The sequence below is a fragment of the Schistocerca cancellata genome, chromosome 9, assembly GCF_023864275.1.
Source record: "Schistocerca cancellata isolate TAMUIC-IGC-003103 chromosome 9, iqSchCanc2.1, whole genome shotgun sequence".
In the NCBI taxonomy this organism is placed as follows: Eukaryota; Metazoa; Arthropoda; class Insecta; order Orthoptera; family Acrididae; genus Schistocerca; species Schistocerca cancellata.
The window spans coordinates 241605839-241619812 of NC_064634.1; positions in this window are offsets into that span (position 1 = coordinate 241605839).

Consider the following 13974-nt stretch of genomic DNA (forward strand, 5'->3'; position numbering starts at 1 on the left):
GTTTCGATAGTGTCCGCATTGTTACTTTGTGCCAGGAAGGGCTCTCAACAAGGGACGTGTCCAGACGACGTCTCGGAGTGAACCAAAGTGATCTTGCTTGGACATGGAGGAGATGCAGAGAAACAGGAACTGTCGATGAATAGCTCGCTTAGGCCGCCCAAGGGCAGTGGATGACCGCTGCCTATGGATTATGGCTTGGAGGAACCCTGACAGCAGTGTCACCATGTTGAATAAATGCTTTTCATGCAGCCACAGGATGTCTTGTTACAACTCAAACTGTGCGCGATAGGCTGCATGATGCACAACTTCACTTCCAACATCCATGGCGTGGTCGATCTTTGCAACCACGACACCATGAAGTACAGTACAGATGGGCTCAACAACAAGCCGAATGGACCACTCAGGATTGGCGTCACGTTGCATGAGTGTCGCATGTGCCTTCACCAGTCAATCATCGGAGACATGTTTGGAGGCAACCCGGTCAGGCTGAACGCCTTAGACACACTGTCCAACAAGTGCAGCGAGATGGAGGTTCCCTGCTGTTTTGGGGTGGCATTATGTGGGGCCAACGTATGCCGCTGGTGGTCATGGAAGGTGCCATAACGGCTGTGAATGCCATCCTCTGACCAATAGTGCAACCATATCAGCAGCATATTGGCGAGGCATTCGTTTTCGTGGACGACGATTCGCACCCCCATCTTGTGAAAGGCTTCCTTCAGGATAACGACATGTATGATGGTACAACATGCAATGTGTAGTTTTCAAGAGCAATAAAAAGGATGGAAATGATATTTGTGATGATTTCTATTCCAATTTTCTGTACAGCTTCCTGAACTCTCGCAACCGAGGCGATGGAAAATTTTTTTGATGTGTGTGTAATGAATTACACCCAGCCCAAGCCAACCTGACTCTTCACGTGAGGAACTTAACAGATAAAAGACAAATAAAGTATAACAAAAAAGCCGAATCTCAAGAAAATTTGTTAAAAAGCACCAAGGAGAAAATGAGTTGCCAAGAGCTACAGGAATAAAATAACAAGACATTCTATACTGTATAGATGTCAAACTGAATCAAATCCACAAGTGGTCATCAAAAGATTGCAGCACATATGCAGGTGTCGACTCATTGCAGCGTACACACAGTTCGTTGGCAGCACACAGTTATCCACAGATTGCAGATCACATGCAGCTTATTAGCAGTGTGCAGCTGTGAACAACTAGCAGTTGACATGCAGTCCATCGGCAGCATGCACTATAAAGTTAATGGTGAGCTGTGCTTGCGATTAATTTAAAAAGTTGTATGTGTTGTGAGTGATACAGTAAGAGAAGTGTTGAATACAATTAATTTTAAAATGAAATACATCAATATAAACGATAAGCCTGTTGTGATGAGAAATGAATTATTTATTTATGCCTGTGATCACAAGAAAGATGATCACACTGGGAGAAATGAATTTAGAAATAATTTTGGAAAAAATCTGATGAATTTACTAAGCAGATACAAACTCTTAATGAAGAAAATAATAAGATACAAAATTAGTTTAAAGATATTACAAGGTGTACAACTTTGCTTCCGCCGTTTGCTGATAGGTGGCGACAACGGTAAGTAGTGGTTGAAAGAAACAAATCGCAGACGTCAGGCAGTTAGCTAGGACGTTGGTCAACGTAACCTCATTCACACATTAGTCAATTTGTGTCTGCATCATTGATTGAAAATGTCAGTTTATGAGCCTATTTCTCGTCATTTGCGGAAAGTGTTACCATTTTGTTTCAATATGAAGAAAACAGTGGCTGAGTCTCATTGAATGCTCTCAAGTACATATGGTAAGGATGCTATTAGTGAAATAACATGTCGTGAGTGGTTTAAATGCTGCAAGAGTGGCATAGTGGTGGAAGAGAGAATGTTTTCGAAGATGCAGAATTGGAGACACTGCTGAGTGAAGACTCACATCAAACTCAAGCAGAATTGGCACGATTAGTGGCAGTGACATAGCAAGAAATTTCAAAATGCCTCAAGGCTATGAGCATGATTCAGAAAGAAGGAACTTAGTTCCCATGAGAGCTGAAACCAAGAGACCTTGAATGGCATTTGTGTATTTGTGAACAGTTGCTTCAGAGGCAAAAATGGAAGGGATTTCTGCATCGCATTGTGACGGGGGACAAAAAATGGGTTCATTACAAAAACCCTAAATGCAAAAAATCATTGGGATATCCCGGCCATGCTTCCACGTCGATGGCCAAACCGAATATTCACGGCTCCAAGATCATGCTCTGCATTTGGTGGGACCAGCTCGTCGTTGTGTACTATGAGGTGTTAAAACCAAATGAAACAATCACAGGTGCTCGTTATCGAATGCAATTAATGCATTTGGGCAGGCCATTAAAAGACAAATGGCTGCAATACAGCGAGAGGTATGATAAAGTGATTTTGCAGCACAACACCACTCGACCCCACATTGCAAATGAGGTCAAAATGTACTTGGTGCCATTAAAATGGAAAGTCCTACCCCACCCACCATATTCTCCAGACATTGCTCCCTCTATCACCTGTCTAAACAATGGCGCATGACCTGACTGACCAGCACTTCCGGTCTCATGAAGAAGTCACAAACTGAATCAATTCGTGGATCGCTTCAACAGATGAACAATTTTTTTGACACAGTATTCCTACACTGCCCGAAAGATGGAGAAAGTAGTGGCCAGCAATGGAAAATACTCGTACTTTGAATGATACATGTGTAACCAATTTGTTTCATTAAAGCCTCAAATCTTGGGGGAAAAAACGGTGGAAGCAAAGTTGTACACCATGTAATACTAAAATACAGTCATTGAAGGAGGAGGTACTTAATAGTAATGATGGCAGGTTTGCTAGATTTTATGAGAAACATGAGCGTTCAATAACATATTAGTGAAATTTATATTGGTGTAGATAGTTTGTGAGGATTTGCAGTAACGGAGTGTAAACTTGTAAAGGATCAGCTCTCAGATGCCCAAAATCATATTGAATTTTTAGAGCAAAGGAGTGATAACAGAGATTCCGTTGTCCACTTGTGCTAATACTGCAAACCTCCAACACTGCTAATTATTATCCTCTAACCTCCATCACTGCTGACTACTCACTCCTAACTTCCATCACTGCTGGCTGTTCTCCTCCAAGTGCTAGTCCGACCAGCCACAGATTCTCTTACAGAGTGTGCACAGCACTGTCAGAGTTATTAATGCAGAGTGCTACATAGTGCTGCCAACTTACAAACACATAAACAGTCTATTTACATAGCTGCCCTGCTCCTCTCAAAAAATTTTAGAAAATAGTTTGGGCAGTGGCCAAGACTAATTTTTTAACAATATCAGATAGATCAGATGCACAAAATTAGGAATATACTGTTGGTCAATAAATCAAAAAATTCACCTCACAGTCCGTAAATACAGTCCTAATCATTCATCAGAAGAGTAGTCTATGACAGTTCTATGAACAAAGTCTGAACAGTAAAAGAAAATGCACACGTAAGTAGTGGATCTCCATGCAGTCTTGAAGAAGTAGTGTTGTCCTCCCAATGGAAACACAGTGCTGACTCTTGACATGAAGACTGGTGATGGGCCATAACAGACCAAACCCACAGCAGAGTCAATCAAAGTCTTGAAGAATATTGGTAGAATTGGTAGGTCACCACAGAGCAGACCCACAGTATTTATTGTAGAAATTGTGGCAGAATGGGCCACCAAAGGTGCAGACCCACTGTAGTCCTTGTAGAGATGGCCAGCAGCCATCTGTTGCAACTGTGCGGGTGCACAATCACAATTGAAGAGTCTTGATGACAATGTAGCAAGTCCATGAACCACCACTTGTGCACTCACTTTTTGCAATATCCTTAGAATCAGCAATGCTGTTAACCAGTCCCTTGCTGAATTATCAACACATGTGCAAGCACTAACACAGTCATAGAACCTCTGACATTCTATACATATAGTATGACCAACAGAAGTGAGCAGTAAAATGAATCCCTACTATTTACTTAACTTTAAGAACTGGTGTCTATACAATTTACAATTTTACAGCATAAGAATACTGTTACAAAGGTACAGAAGACATCGTTACAGTCAAGAACATGATTATACCAATAACATTTGCAGTAATACAGACTTTACAAAAAGAATAGAAATAAGTGTATACATGAGTATTACAGGAATTGTGACATAAGTAAATAAATGAAAAATGAGAATATTCTTTGAAACAATAACTTGACACATGAGCATGAAAGAAAACATAACAAAATAAATCGTGTCCAAACATCTTCCCAAAATAAACAAATATGTTACAAAACAAAATTATATTTGGGGATAACAGTATTCCTCATCATATTGAAAGCAGCTTAGTATTAGGAAAAAAAATCTACGAAATTTATCTTATCAGGTAAACACACAGAGACAGGAATAACATAGACACAAAGGGTGCCAAACACATAGCAGAATAACACAAAAGGAAAGGACAGGTTCTGTTTTCAGTGTAACATTTAGTACTGCAGTACTTGTGGAACTTCATTAGCAACCAAACTTTCTTCTTATTTCAACATTTGTTCCCACAAAAAAAGTCCTATCTAAGCATGCTTTCTGGATTTATAGTTTCACGTACATTTCTTACCTCATCTTTCTTTTCCAAGAAAAATCCTACCTAAACCTGTTGTCATCATATCCTACTTATCTCTGTTCATTTCCTCTTTCAAAATAATTGTTCCTCATTACATAATACTCTTTGGCCAAACCTTTTCCATACAACTTCTCAATGCATTTCTTCCCAACTCATCATTACTCATTATATAGCATACTTCCTTCTAAACTAACTTAAATCTACTGAGCTCAGATACATAAACTAGAGAACAAGGCAATGCAGCAGCACAAAACAATTAATACAAACAACAACAACCAAAGATGCAAATTGGCAAAACAAGCAGTTTCTTATCTAAATTAGCAAAGAAAAAAAATGCAACATTACAACTAAATATAAGGCAATATGCAGCAAACAAGAAAAATAAATCACTGGTAAAACTGGCTTAGCACAGTAATACAACGTAAAATTCAGTAGGACAATGCCTGACAAATAACAGGAGCAAATGGAATAACTTGTACCTAAATATGAAAAAGCATAATCAGAAAAAATATTACAGTAAAGACAAAAATGAAGATAAGGGAAAGCCCGCATCTCATGGTCGTGCGGTAGCGTTCTCGCTTCCCACGCCCGGGTTCCCGGGTTCGATTCCCGGCGGGGTCAGGGATTTTCTCTGCCTCGTGATGGCTGGGTGTTGTGTGCTGTCCTTAGGTTAGTTAGGTTTAAGTAGTTCTAAGTTCTAGGGGACTGATGACCATAGATGTTAAGTCCCATAGTGCTCAGAGCCATTTTTTGAAGATAAGGGAAATGTCTATTCACATTTTAATGTCTTATGTCACATCTTAACACTAGAGTGATGCACCACAACAATTTATTCTACCAAAAAATTATCAAGTCCTTGCAAAGAAAATTATGTATGCAATTCCAGTTACTAGTCACTTCTCCTTCTTCTTCTTATTATTATTTTTCTTTCCATTTGCTCCCTTTTTCTTAGGAATTTGGATCATAAAATTATTATTTAATGGATATGTAGACAGGAAGTGTTTACATTAGCATATGCATTGAATTTTATATTATAAAACCAATGCTACAGTGCAGCTAGAAACCAAATATCAAATAAAATAAACAAATATGTACAAAGCAAGGCATAAAAACATCATTAACCAGCCATATGGCATTTCATAAGTCAGTAAAAATTCTCTCAACTCTCATAGATGACACTTGTTATAATCAAGTGTGTGGCATAAAAATATTGCTCATCACTTCATAAGCATTTCAGTAAGTAGCACAAAGTACGAACTCCAAAGTGTACTCATAGGTTTCCAAGTAATAATGTGTCATGTTTGTGGTGTGTTCTGCAAAGAAATGTTAATACTGAGGTCAACAGCCTCTCTTTTCTGCAGGTATGCGAGCGCTTGCGGGAGTGCGACAAGTTGCTGAAGTGGCATGAGCAAAGTTGAAAGTCCACACAACAATAGGTATAATTCAAAGTGGCTAGCGCATAGCCCAGCACAGCATAACATCAGGGTCACATATACTCTTTACCGAAATATTTCTGTGCAGACAGAAAACAGATACAGCACAAAAGTAATAATGAAAATTATGTCACTCATTAATAGTGTCACAATATAATCGTGTAGCTGACAAACATACCAAATACTGTGTCATCTGTCATCTCTGAGAAAGTACTTTAAATAAAGTGAAAATTTGTGGCAATGACTAAGTCAGAAAGCAAATTATCTCTCAAACAGTTTTACATGAGAAATGTGGTGTAGTCCTTTACTTTTCTTAGTACGCAGAGTTTCAACTTCAACGCAATTATCACACGGTAAATGTCGGATCCCATAAGGTCCATTGTAAATCAGAAAGAATTTGTGACTCAAATGTTTCTTCTTGTGTGACAAGAATGGACTTTAATAAGAACTTTCTGACCAATAAGTAGTTTCTTTGCATTTGTCTTACCATGTAGTTTTCTCCTTTTGTCTGCAGCAAAATTTATATTTTTAATAGCCAAATCAGTTACGTCTTTATGTCGAAGTTTACATCTATTCAGAAAAGGTACAAACTCTCTAATTCTGTTTGGTGGTTCCTCATTCTTCTGTACAAGAACAGGTGTTAAGCAGTTGAGTCATGGGGCATTTCATTCAGCACGTTTTGAAATAAGTGTAAGTATCCATCCGAATACTGATGCTTCCTGTGACAAAAAAGTCTGCAAAGCTTATTGATTTCTTTCATGACCCATTCAGATGGGTTACAATGTGGAGAGTACAGTGAAATAAAAACAGGTTTGATTTTATACTTCCAGAGCATACATGACCAAACAGTAGATCTGAAATGACTTTGGCAACGGGTCCAACTTCACATAAGAAATTTTTAACAAAGGCATTGGATACAGACCGTCAAGTGGCTTTGCATAACGGTGTGAAATAAATAAATTTTGAAGTAAGTTCAACAGCGACTAGAATGCAAGAAAATGCATTCAATGTTTTGACAAGGGGTCCCAGAAGATCAACAGCAGCAAATTCTTTTAATCTAGTAGGAATGATAGGAAACAATGGAGCACGATGTGAGAGGGTAGATAGCAAGATGACAAAGTTTACAAATAGACAAGACTCTCATAATTCTCTTTTCTACATTGCTAAAATAACAAGTTGTCTGAAGAATATAATAATGTTTTCGTGGACCAAAATGTGCATAGCTGAAATGAGCGTACCAGATGAGCCTATTAACAAAATCGTCAGGAATACAAAGTACCCATAACTTGTCATCAACAGTGCAACGTTTAAAGAGTATGTTGTTTCTAACCATATAATAATGACAAATTTGCGTGCGTGTCTTTTCATTCCATTTGCTTTTGATATCTTTCCAAATCGGAGCTTTATCTTGTTCATAAGCAATGTTCTTTAAAGATGCAGTGATGAAGTTTTCAAAGGCTACTTTTTGAATGTAAAGAATACTGAAATTTTTCTCAAGGTTAGCTTCCGTGTTACTTTTCTGAAGGCCAGCCAGCGCACCTGAAAGTGTGTCCGCAACAATGTTCTCCTTGCCAGGAATGTAGATTACTATGAAGCAGAATTCTTGCAGAAACAATGCCCAATGTTTCACCCATCATGATTGAATTTTGATGATATAAGAAATTGTAATGCGTGATGATCACTATAAACTTTTATGTGTTTGCCAGAAAGAAAGAAACAAAATTTGTCAAATGCCCAAACGATAGCTAAAGCTTCTCATTCAGTGACGGAATAATTTTTTTCAGATTTTGTTAGCTCATGGCTAGCAAAAGCCATGGTTTTCTGAACAATAATGTCATTTTCTATGGTTTCTTGAAATAATGGGCACCAAGACCAACTTTAGAAGAATCCATGCTAAGGCAGAAATCTTGTGACAGATCTGGGTGAGCTAAGATTGGCGCATTAAGTAGCACTTCATTCAAAGAAATAACTGTGCCTGTTCATCCCAGTTCCAAATAATGTTTTTGCCAGTGAGAGAATAAAGTTTTAGTGTTACTAGAATTTGCATACTCAGGAAATGACAGTAGAAATTCACGAGATCTAGAAAACTGCGAACTTGTTTTTTTGTGGATGGAACTGGAATGGTTCTGATTGCTTCTAACTTTTCAGGATCTGGCTGAATGCCTTCAGAAGAAATAATGTGACCCAAAAATTTCACCTTTGTCCTACCAAATTCAGATTTTTCCAAGTTGACTGTAATTCTGCAAAAATACGTAACACACTGTTGAGGATGCAATTATGTTGTTCCCAAGATGCTTCTGGTATTAAAATACCATCTACATATGATGTGTTGTGACGTCTTAAGAACTCAGGCAATATGGAATTTAACCCATGAGTAAATGCTGTCGAAGAGGTGTTCAAACCAAAAGGAAGTTTCCAAAACTGATAACAAACACTGAAACAAAGAAAAGCCGTATATTTCCTACATTCTGGATGAAATTCAATTTGATAAAAGCTGGATCTGAGATCAATAGAAGACAATACTTTTATGCCATTAAAATTTTGAAGAAGTTCTTCCAATGTTTGTGGCCTGTCTGTTTCAGGAATGATTATGGTATTTATTTGTCTCAAATCTAAGACAAGCCCGATTGATCCGTTTTTCTTCTCAGCATGTAATGAATTATTGTACGAGCTTACCACTAATTCAATAATGCCCTCATCAAGCATAGATTGTATTTCCATTCTAACACGATCCCTATAATGTGCCGGAATTACGTATGGTCTAATGGAAAATTTAGTGTGCTCATGAACATGAAATTGATATTGAAATCCTTTAATTGTTCCTATTTTGGGAGTAAAAACTATAGAATGTGCTGTAAAATGTAAAAAAGGTCCTGCCTATCAGTGTCATTACAGTTCTCAATTGTTTGAATTTTATTCTGAATTAAATCGTTAGTATCTAATACGTCATCGATATCATCTCTCTCAGTACTTGCAAGGTGATTAATTGTATCAAATTCCATCAAACGTTCCATACTGTGATCTAACAAGAGGTAAAGCTGATTAATTTCCTTGACATGGTTTGAAAGCCAATCTTCAAATTTCAAAGCTATTGACTTACCTTGTTTTTCTAAACTTATTTCAGCATCATGAAAGTTTAAAATTGTTTTATATTCATTGAAAAAGTCTACATCCAATATAATTTCCATTGACAATAATGGAAGAATAAGAAAATTCATAGTAAATCTATGGCTTTGACAAAAGAATTCTAAGTTAGTTTGTTGGCGTACATCTACATTTTTTCGAAAAATGGCACCTTGTAATTTAATTTCGCATAAAGGAAGTACCAGTATGGGGCAACTGTTTGATTTGTTGCATTTACTAAAAGCTATTTTACTAATAACAAACAGGACTGCCAGTTTCAAGTACTGCCATAAATTTTATGTCATTTGCTGTGATGTAAATTACAGGAATGCAATATTATTCTGTTTCAAGTCATGTTCCTGAAGTAAGATATCCCTAATGTCTTCCATTTTCACGTACTTGATAGCCATGGCAGCTACGTCATCAGCTTCATAAGTACGTTTTGTGGCTACCTGCGGTGTAAGTCATTGTCTGTTATCTCTTTGTTGTTGTGCATCATTACTGGGATATGGAGATCTAACTTCTACAATTTCAACTTGTCGAGAGGGCCCTGCCCTATTTGAATCACGCTAATTCTGATTAAATTCAGGTCTGTCGTCATGGTTATAGCATCTGTCGTCATGTTGTCGATTTCTTTCTTGTCTATCAGGCTGGACAGTGAAGGGGGAGGTGTGTTTATAGCGATAAAAAGTGCAATAGTATCGAAGGAAATTGATGGAGATCCGAAATGTGAATTGATTTGGGTGAAGGTCACGGTTAAAGCAGGCTCAGACATGGTAATTGGATGTCTCTATAGGCCCCCTGGCTCAGCAGCTGTTGTGGCTGAGCACCTGAAGGATAATTTGGAAAATATTTCGAGTAGATTTCCCCACCATGTTATAGTTATGGGTGGAGATTTTAATTTGCGGGATATAGACTGGGAGGCTCAGACGTTCATAACGGGTGGTAGGGACAAAGAATCCAGTGAAATTTTTTTAAGTGCTTTATCTGAAAACTACCTTGAGCAGTTAAACAGAGAACCGACTCGTGGCGATAACATGTTAGACCTTCTGGTGACAAACAGACCTGAACTATTTGAAAAAGTTAACGCAGAACAGGGAATCAGCGATCATAAAGCGGTTACGGCATTGATGATTTCAGCCGTAAATAGGAATATTAAAAAGGGTAGGAAGATTTTTCTGTTTAGAAAAAGTGACAAAAAGCAGATTACAGAGTACCTGTTGGCTCAAAACAAAAGTTTTGTCTCAAGTACAGATAGTGTTGAGGATCAGTGGACAAAGTTCAAAACCGTCGTACATAATGCGTTAGATGAGTATGTGCCAAGCAAGATCGTAAGAGATGGAAAAGAGCCACCGTGGTACAACAACCGAGTTAGAAAACTGCTGCGGAAGCAAAGGGAACTTCACAGCAAACATAAACATAGCCAAAGCCGTGCAGACAGACAAAAATTACGCGAAGCGAAATGTAGTGTGAGGAGGGCTATGCGAAAGGTGTTCAATGAATTCGAAAGTAAAGTTCTATGTACTGACTTGGCAGAAAATCCTAAGAAATTTTGGTCTTATGTCAAAGCGGTAGGTGGATCAAAACAAAATGTCCAGACACTCTGTGACCAAAATGGTACTGAAACAGAGGATGACAGACTAAAGGCCGAAATACTAAATGTCTTTTTCCAAAGTTGTTTCACAGAGGAAGATTTCACTGTAGTTCCTTCTCTAGATTGTCGCACAGATGACAAAATGGTAGATATCGAAATAGACAACAGAGGGATAGAGAAACAATTAAAATCACTCAAAAGAGGAAAGGCCTCTGGACCTGATGGGATACCAGTTCAATTTTACACAGAGTACGCGAAGGAACTTTCCCCCCTTCTTGCAGCGGTGTACCGTAGGTCTCTAGAAGAGCGTAGCGTTCCAAAGGATTGGAAAAGGGCACAGGTCATCCCCGTTTTCAAGAAGGGACGTCGAACAGATGTGCAGAACTATAGACCTATATCTCTAACGTCGATCAGTTGTAGAATTTTGGAACACGAATTGTGTTCGAGTATAATGACTTTTCTGGAGACTAGAAATCTACTCTGTAGGAATCAGCATGGGTTTCGAAAAAGACGGTCATGTGAAACCCAGCTCGCGCTATTCGTCCATGAGACTCAGAGGGCCATAGACACGGGTTCACAGGTAGATGCTGTGTTTCTTGACTTCCGCAAGGAGTTCGATACAGTTCCCCACAGTCGTTTAATGAACAAAGTAAGAGCATATGGACTATCAGACCAATTGTGTGATTGGATTGAGGAGTTCCTAGATAACAGGACGCAGCATGTCATTCTCAATGGAGAGAACCCTTCCGAAGTAAGAGTGATTTCAGGTGTGCCGCAGGGGAGTGTCATAGGACCGTTGCTATTCACAATATACATAAATGACCTGGTGGATGACATCGGAAGTTCACTGAGGCTTTTTGCAGATGATGCTGTGGTGTATCGAGAGGTTGTAACAATGGAAAATTGTACTGAAATGCAGGAGGATCTGCAGCGAATTGACGCATGGTGCAGGGAATGGCAATTGAATCTCAATGTAGACAAGTGTAATGTGCTGCGAATACACAGAAAGATAGATCCTTTATCATTTAGCTACAAAATAGCAGGTCAGCAACTGGAAGCAGTTAATACCATAAATTATCTGGGAGTACGCATTAGGAGTGATTTAAAATGGAATGATCATATAATGTTGATCGTCGGTAAAGCTGATGCCAGACTGAGATTCATTGGAAGAATCCTAAGGAAATGCAATCCGAAAACAAAGGAAGTAGGTTACAGTACGCTTGTTCGCCCACTGCTTGAATGCTGCTCAGCAGTGTGGGATCCGTACCAGATAGGGTTGATAGAAGATATAGAGAAGATCCAACAGAGAGCAGCGCGCTTCGTTACAGGATCATTTAGTAATCGCGAAAGCATTACGGAGATGATAGATAAACTCCAGTGGAAGACTCTTCAGGAGAGACGCTCAGTAGCTTGGTACGGGCTTTTGTCAAAGTTTCGAGAACATACCTTCACCGAAGAGTCAAGCAGTATATTGCTCCCTCCTACGTATATCTCACGAAGAGACCATGAGGATAAAATCAGAGAGATTAGAGCCCACACAGAGGCATACCGACAATCCTTCTTTCCACGAACAATACGAGACTGGAATAGAAGGGAGAACCGATAGAGGTACTCAAGGTACCCTCCGCCACACACCGTCAGGTGGCTTGCGGAGTATGGATGTAGATGTAGATGTAGATGTGGTGGAGAATTTCTCCTGGAATCATAATTATGAGATGGACTGTTTTGTCTGAAGTTATTTTGTCTCCCTTGATGATATTTATTCTGGTTCCTATATTGTCTGTTTCTACAGTTATCTCTGTCATATTCATTACCATGGGGAGGTGATCTTTCCCTGTAGCTATTGTTATTCTCCCAACGGTTGTCATATGGGTGGCATCTGCTTTGGTCACAATTTGCATTATAATAATGGCATTGTCATGTTCAGTTATTACTTCTGTCATTATGAAATTGTGACGGATGTGACCTGTAATTGTTGGTGTTTTCCCATTTTCACATCCCGTGACTGTCTGTGTCAATTTACAGTTCTTGCAACAGTCCCTGAAAAGCTTCATTGTCATCTTTTCAATGTCCTGCCAAAATAATACGTCTTAAATGTTCAGGCAACTTTATTAAGCAAATGTGGATAAGTTCTGAGGGACTGCATGGGTTTGACAAATACTGATTTTTGTGCAACATATCTTCAAAATATTTTACCGAGCTGGAAAATTCAGATTGCTTGAAATGTTTCATTATGATACTGTGTTTTACACGATTTTGAGTAGGCTGAGACCAATATGTAGAAAGGAAGGCATGATAAAAATCTCCTTCACTGTTACAGTTGCGAATAACCGAATGCATTCTTAGGGCTGGTTCATTCTCCAAATAGCCGCACATGAATTCTAATATATGCTCTCATGACAAATTTGGAGGAAAACAATGAGGAAATTGATGAAGCCAAGCTTGTAAATGAATGTCATCACCAGAATTCTTGAATGTTTTAAATTTACGTGTAGTGGTGAAGAGCTTATAGTAAAAATCATCAAGACAGCGAGTTGCAAATCGGTCATTGTTACATCAAGTCGGTGGTTCCATCTCAAGATATGGTGCACATTGCCAACTCCTTTCAAACTCTCTATAATATCCAGTGTTATTACTTTGTGACTGTTCAGTATTTCTAAATCCCACTTCCCGTGTTGTAGCGAGAGTATTAAAATTAAATTGGTTCTGATTTTGTTTGAATTTCCTGATTTGCTCATACTCTTCTGTGTCATTAAAGGCTACCAGTCATGTATTATTTAGATCATCATCTACCATTGTAGATAAATTAGTTAGCTGATCCGAAAGTTCGATTACTTTTTCTGTGTGTTTTTCTGAACCAAATTTTAGCGTATCTATTTGTGTCAAAGTAGTATCTACTGTGCCCTTTAAGTTTTCCTGATTTTGTACAAGTTGTGTGACCATACTGGTGGATGCAACTGAGACAATTTTGGCTTGCAAGGTGTCATGATTTTCGTGCACAATGGTATGCAGTTCTTTTATGGCTGCTTCATGATTCTGTAAAGCATTTTCATGGTGCAAAAAAATAGGCTGAAAATGCTCACAAATTTGTGATTTTACATCTTTAGAAATCTTTTGATATTTTGATTAGATTTTAAATAGCTCAGCTGCTAAATCTTCACGTGTTTGTTCAAGTGTTGT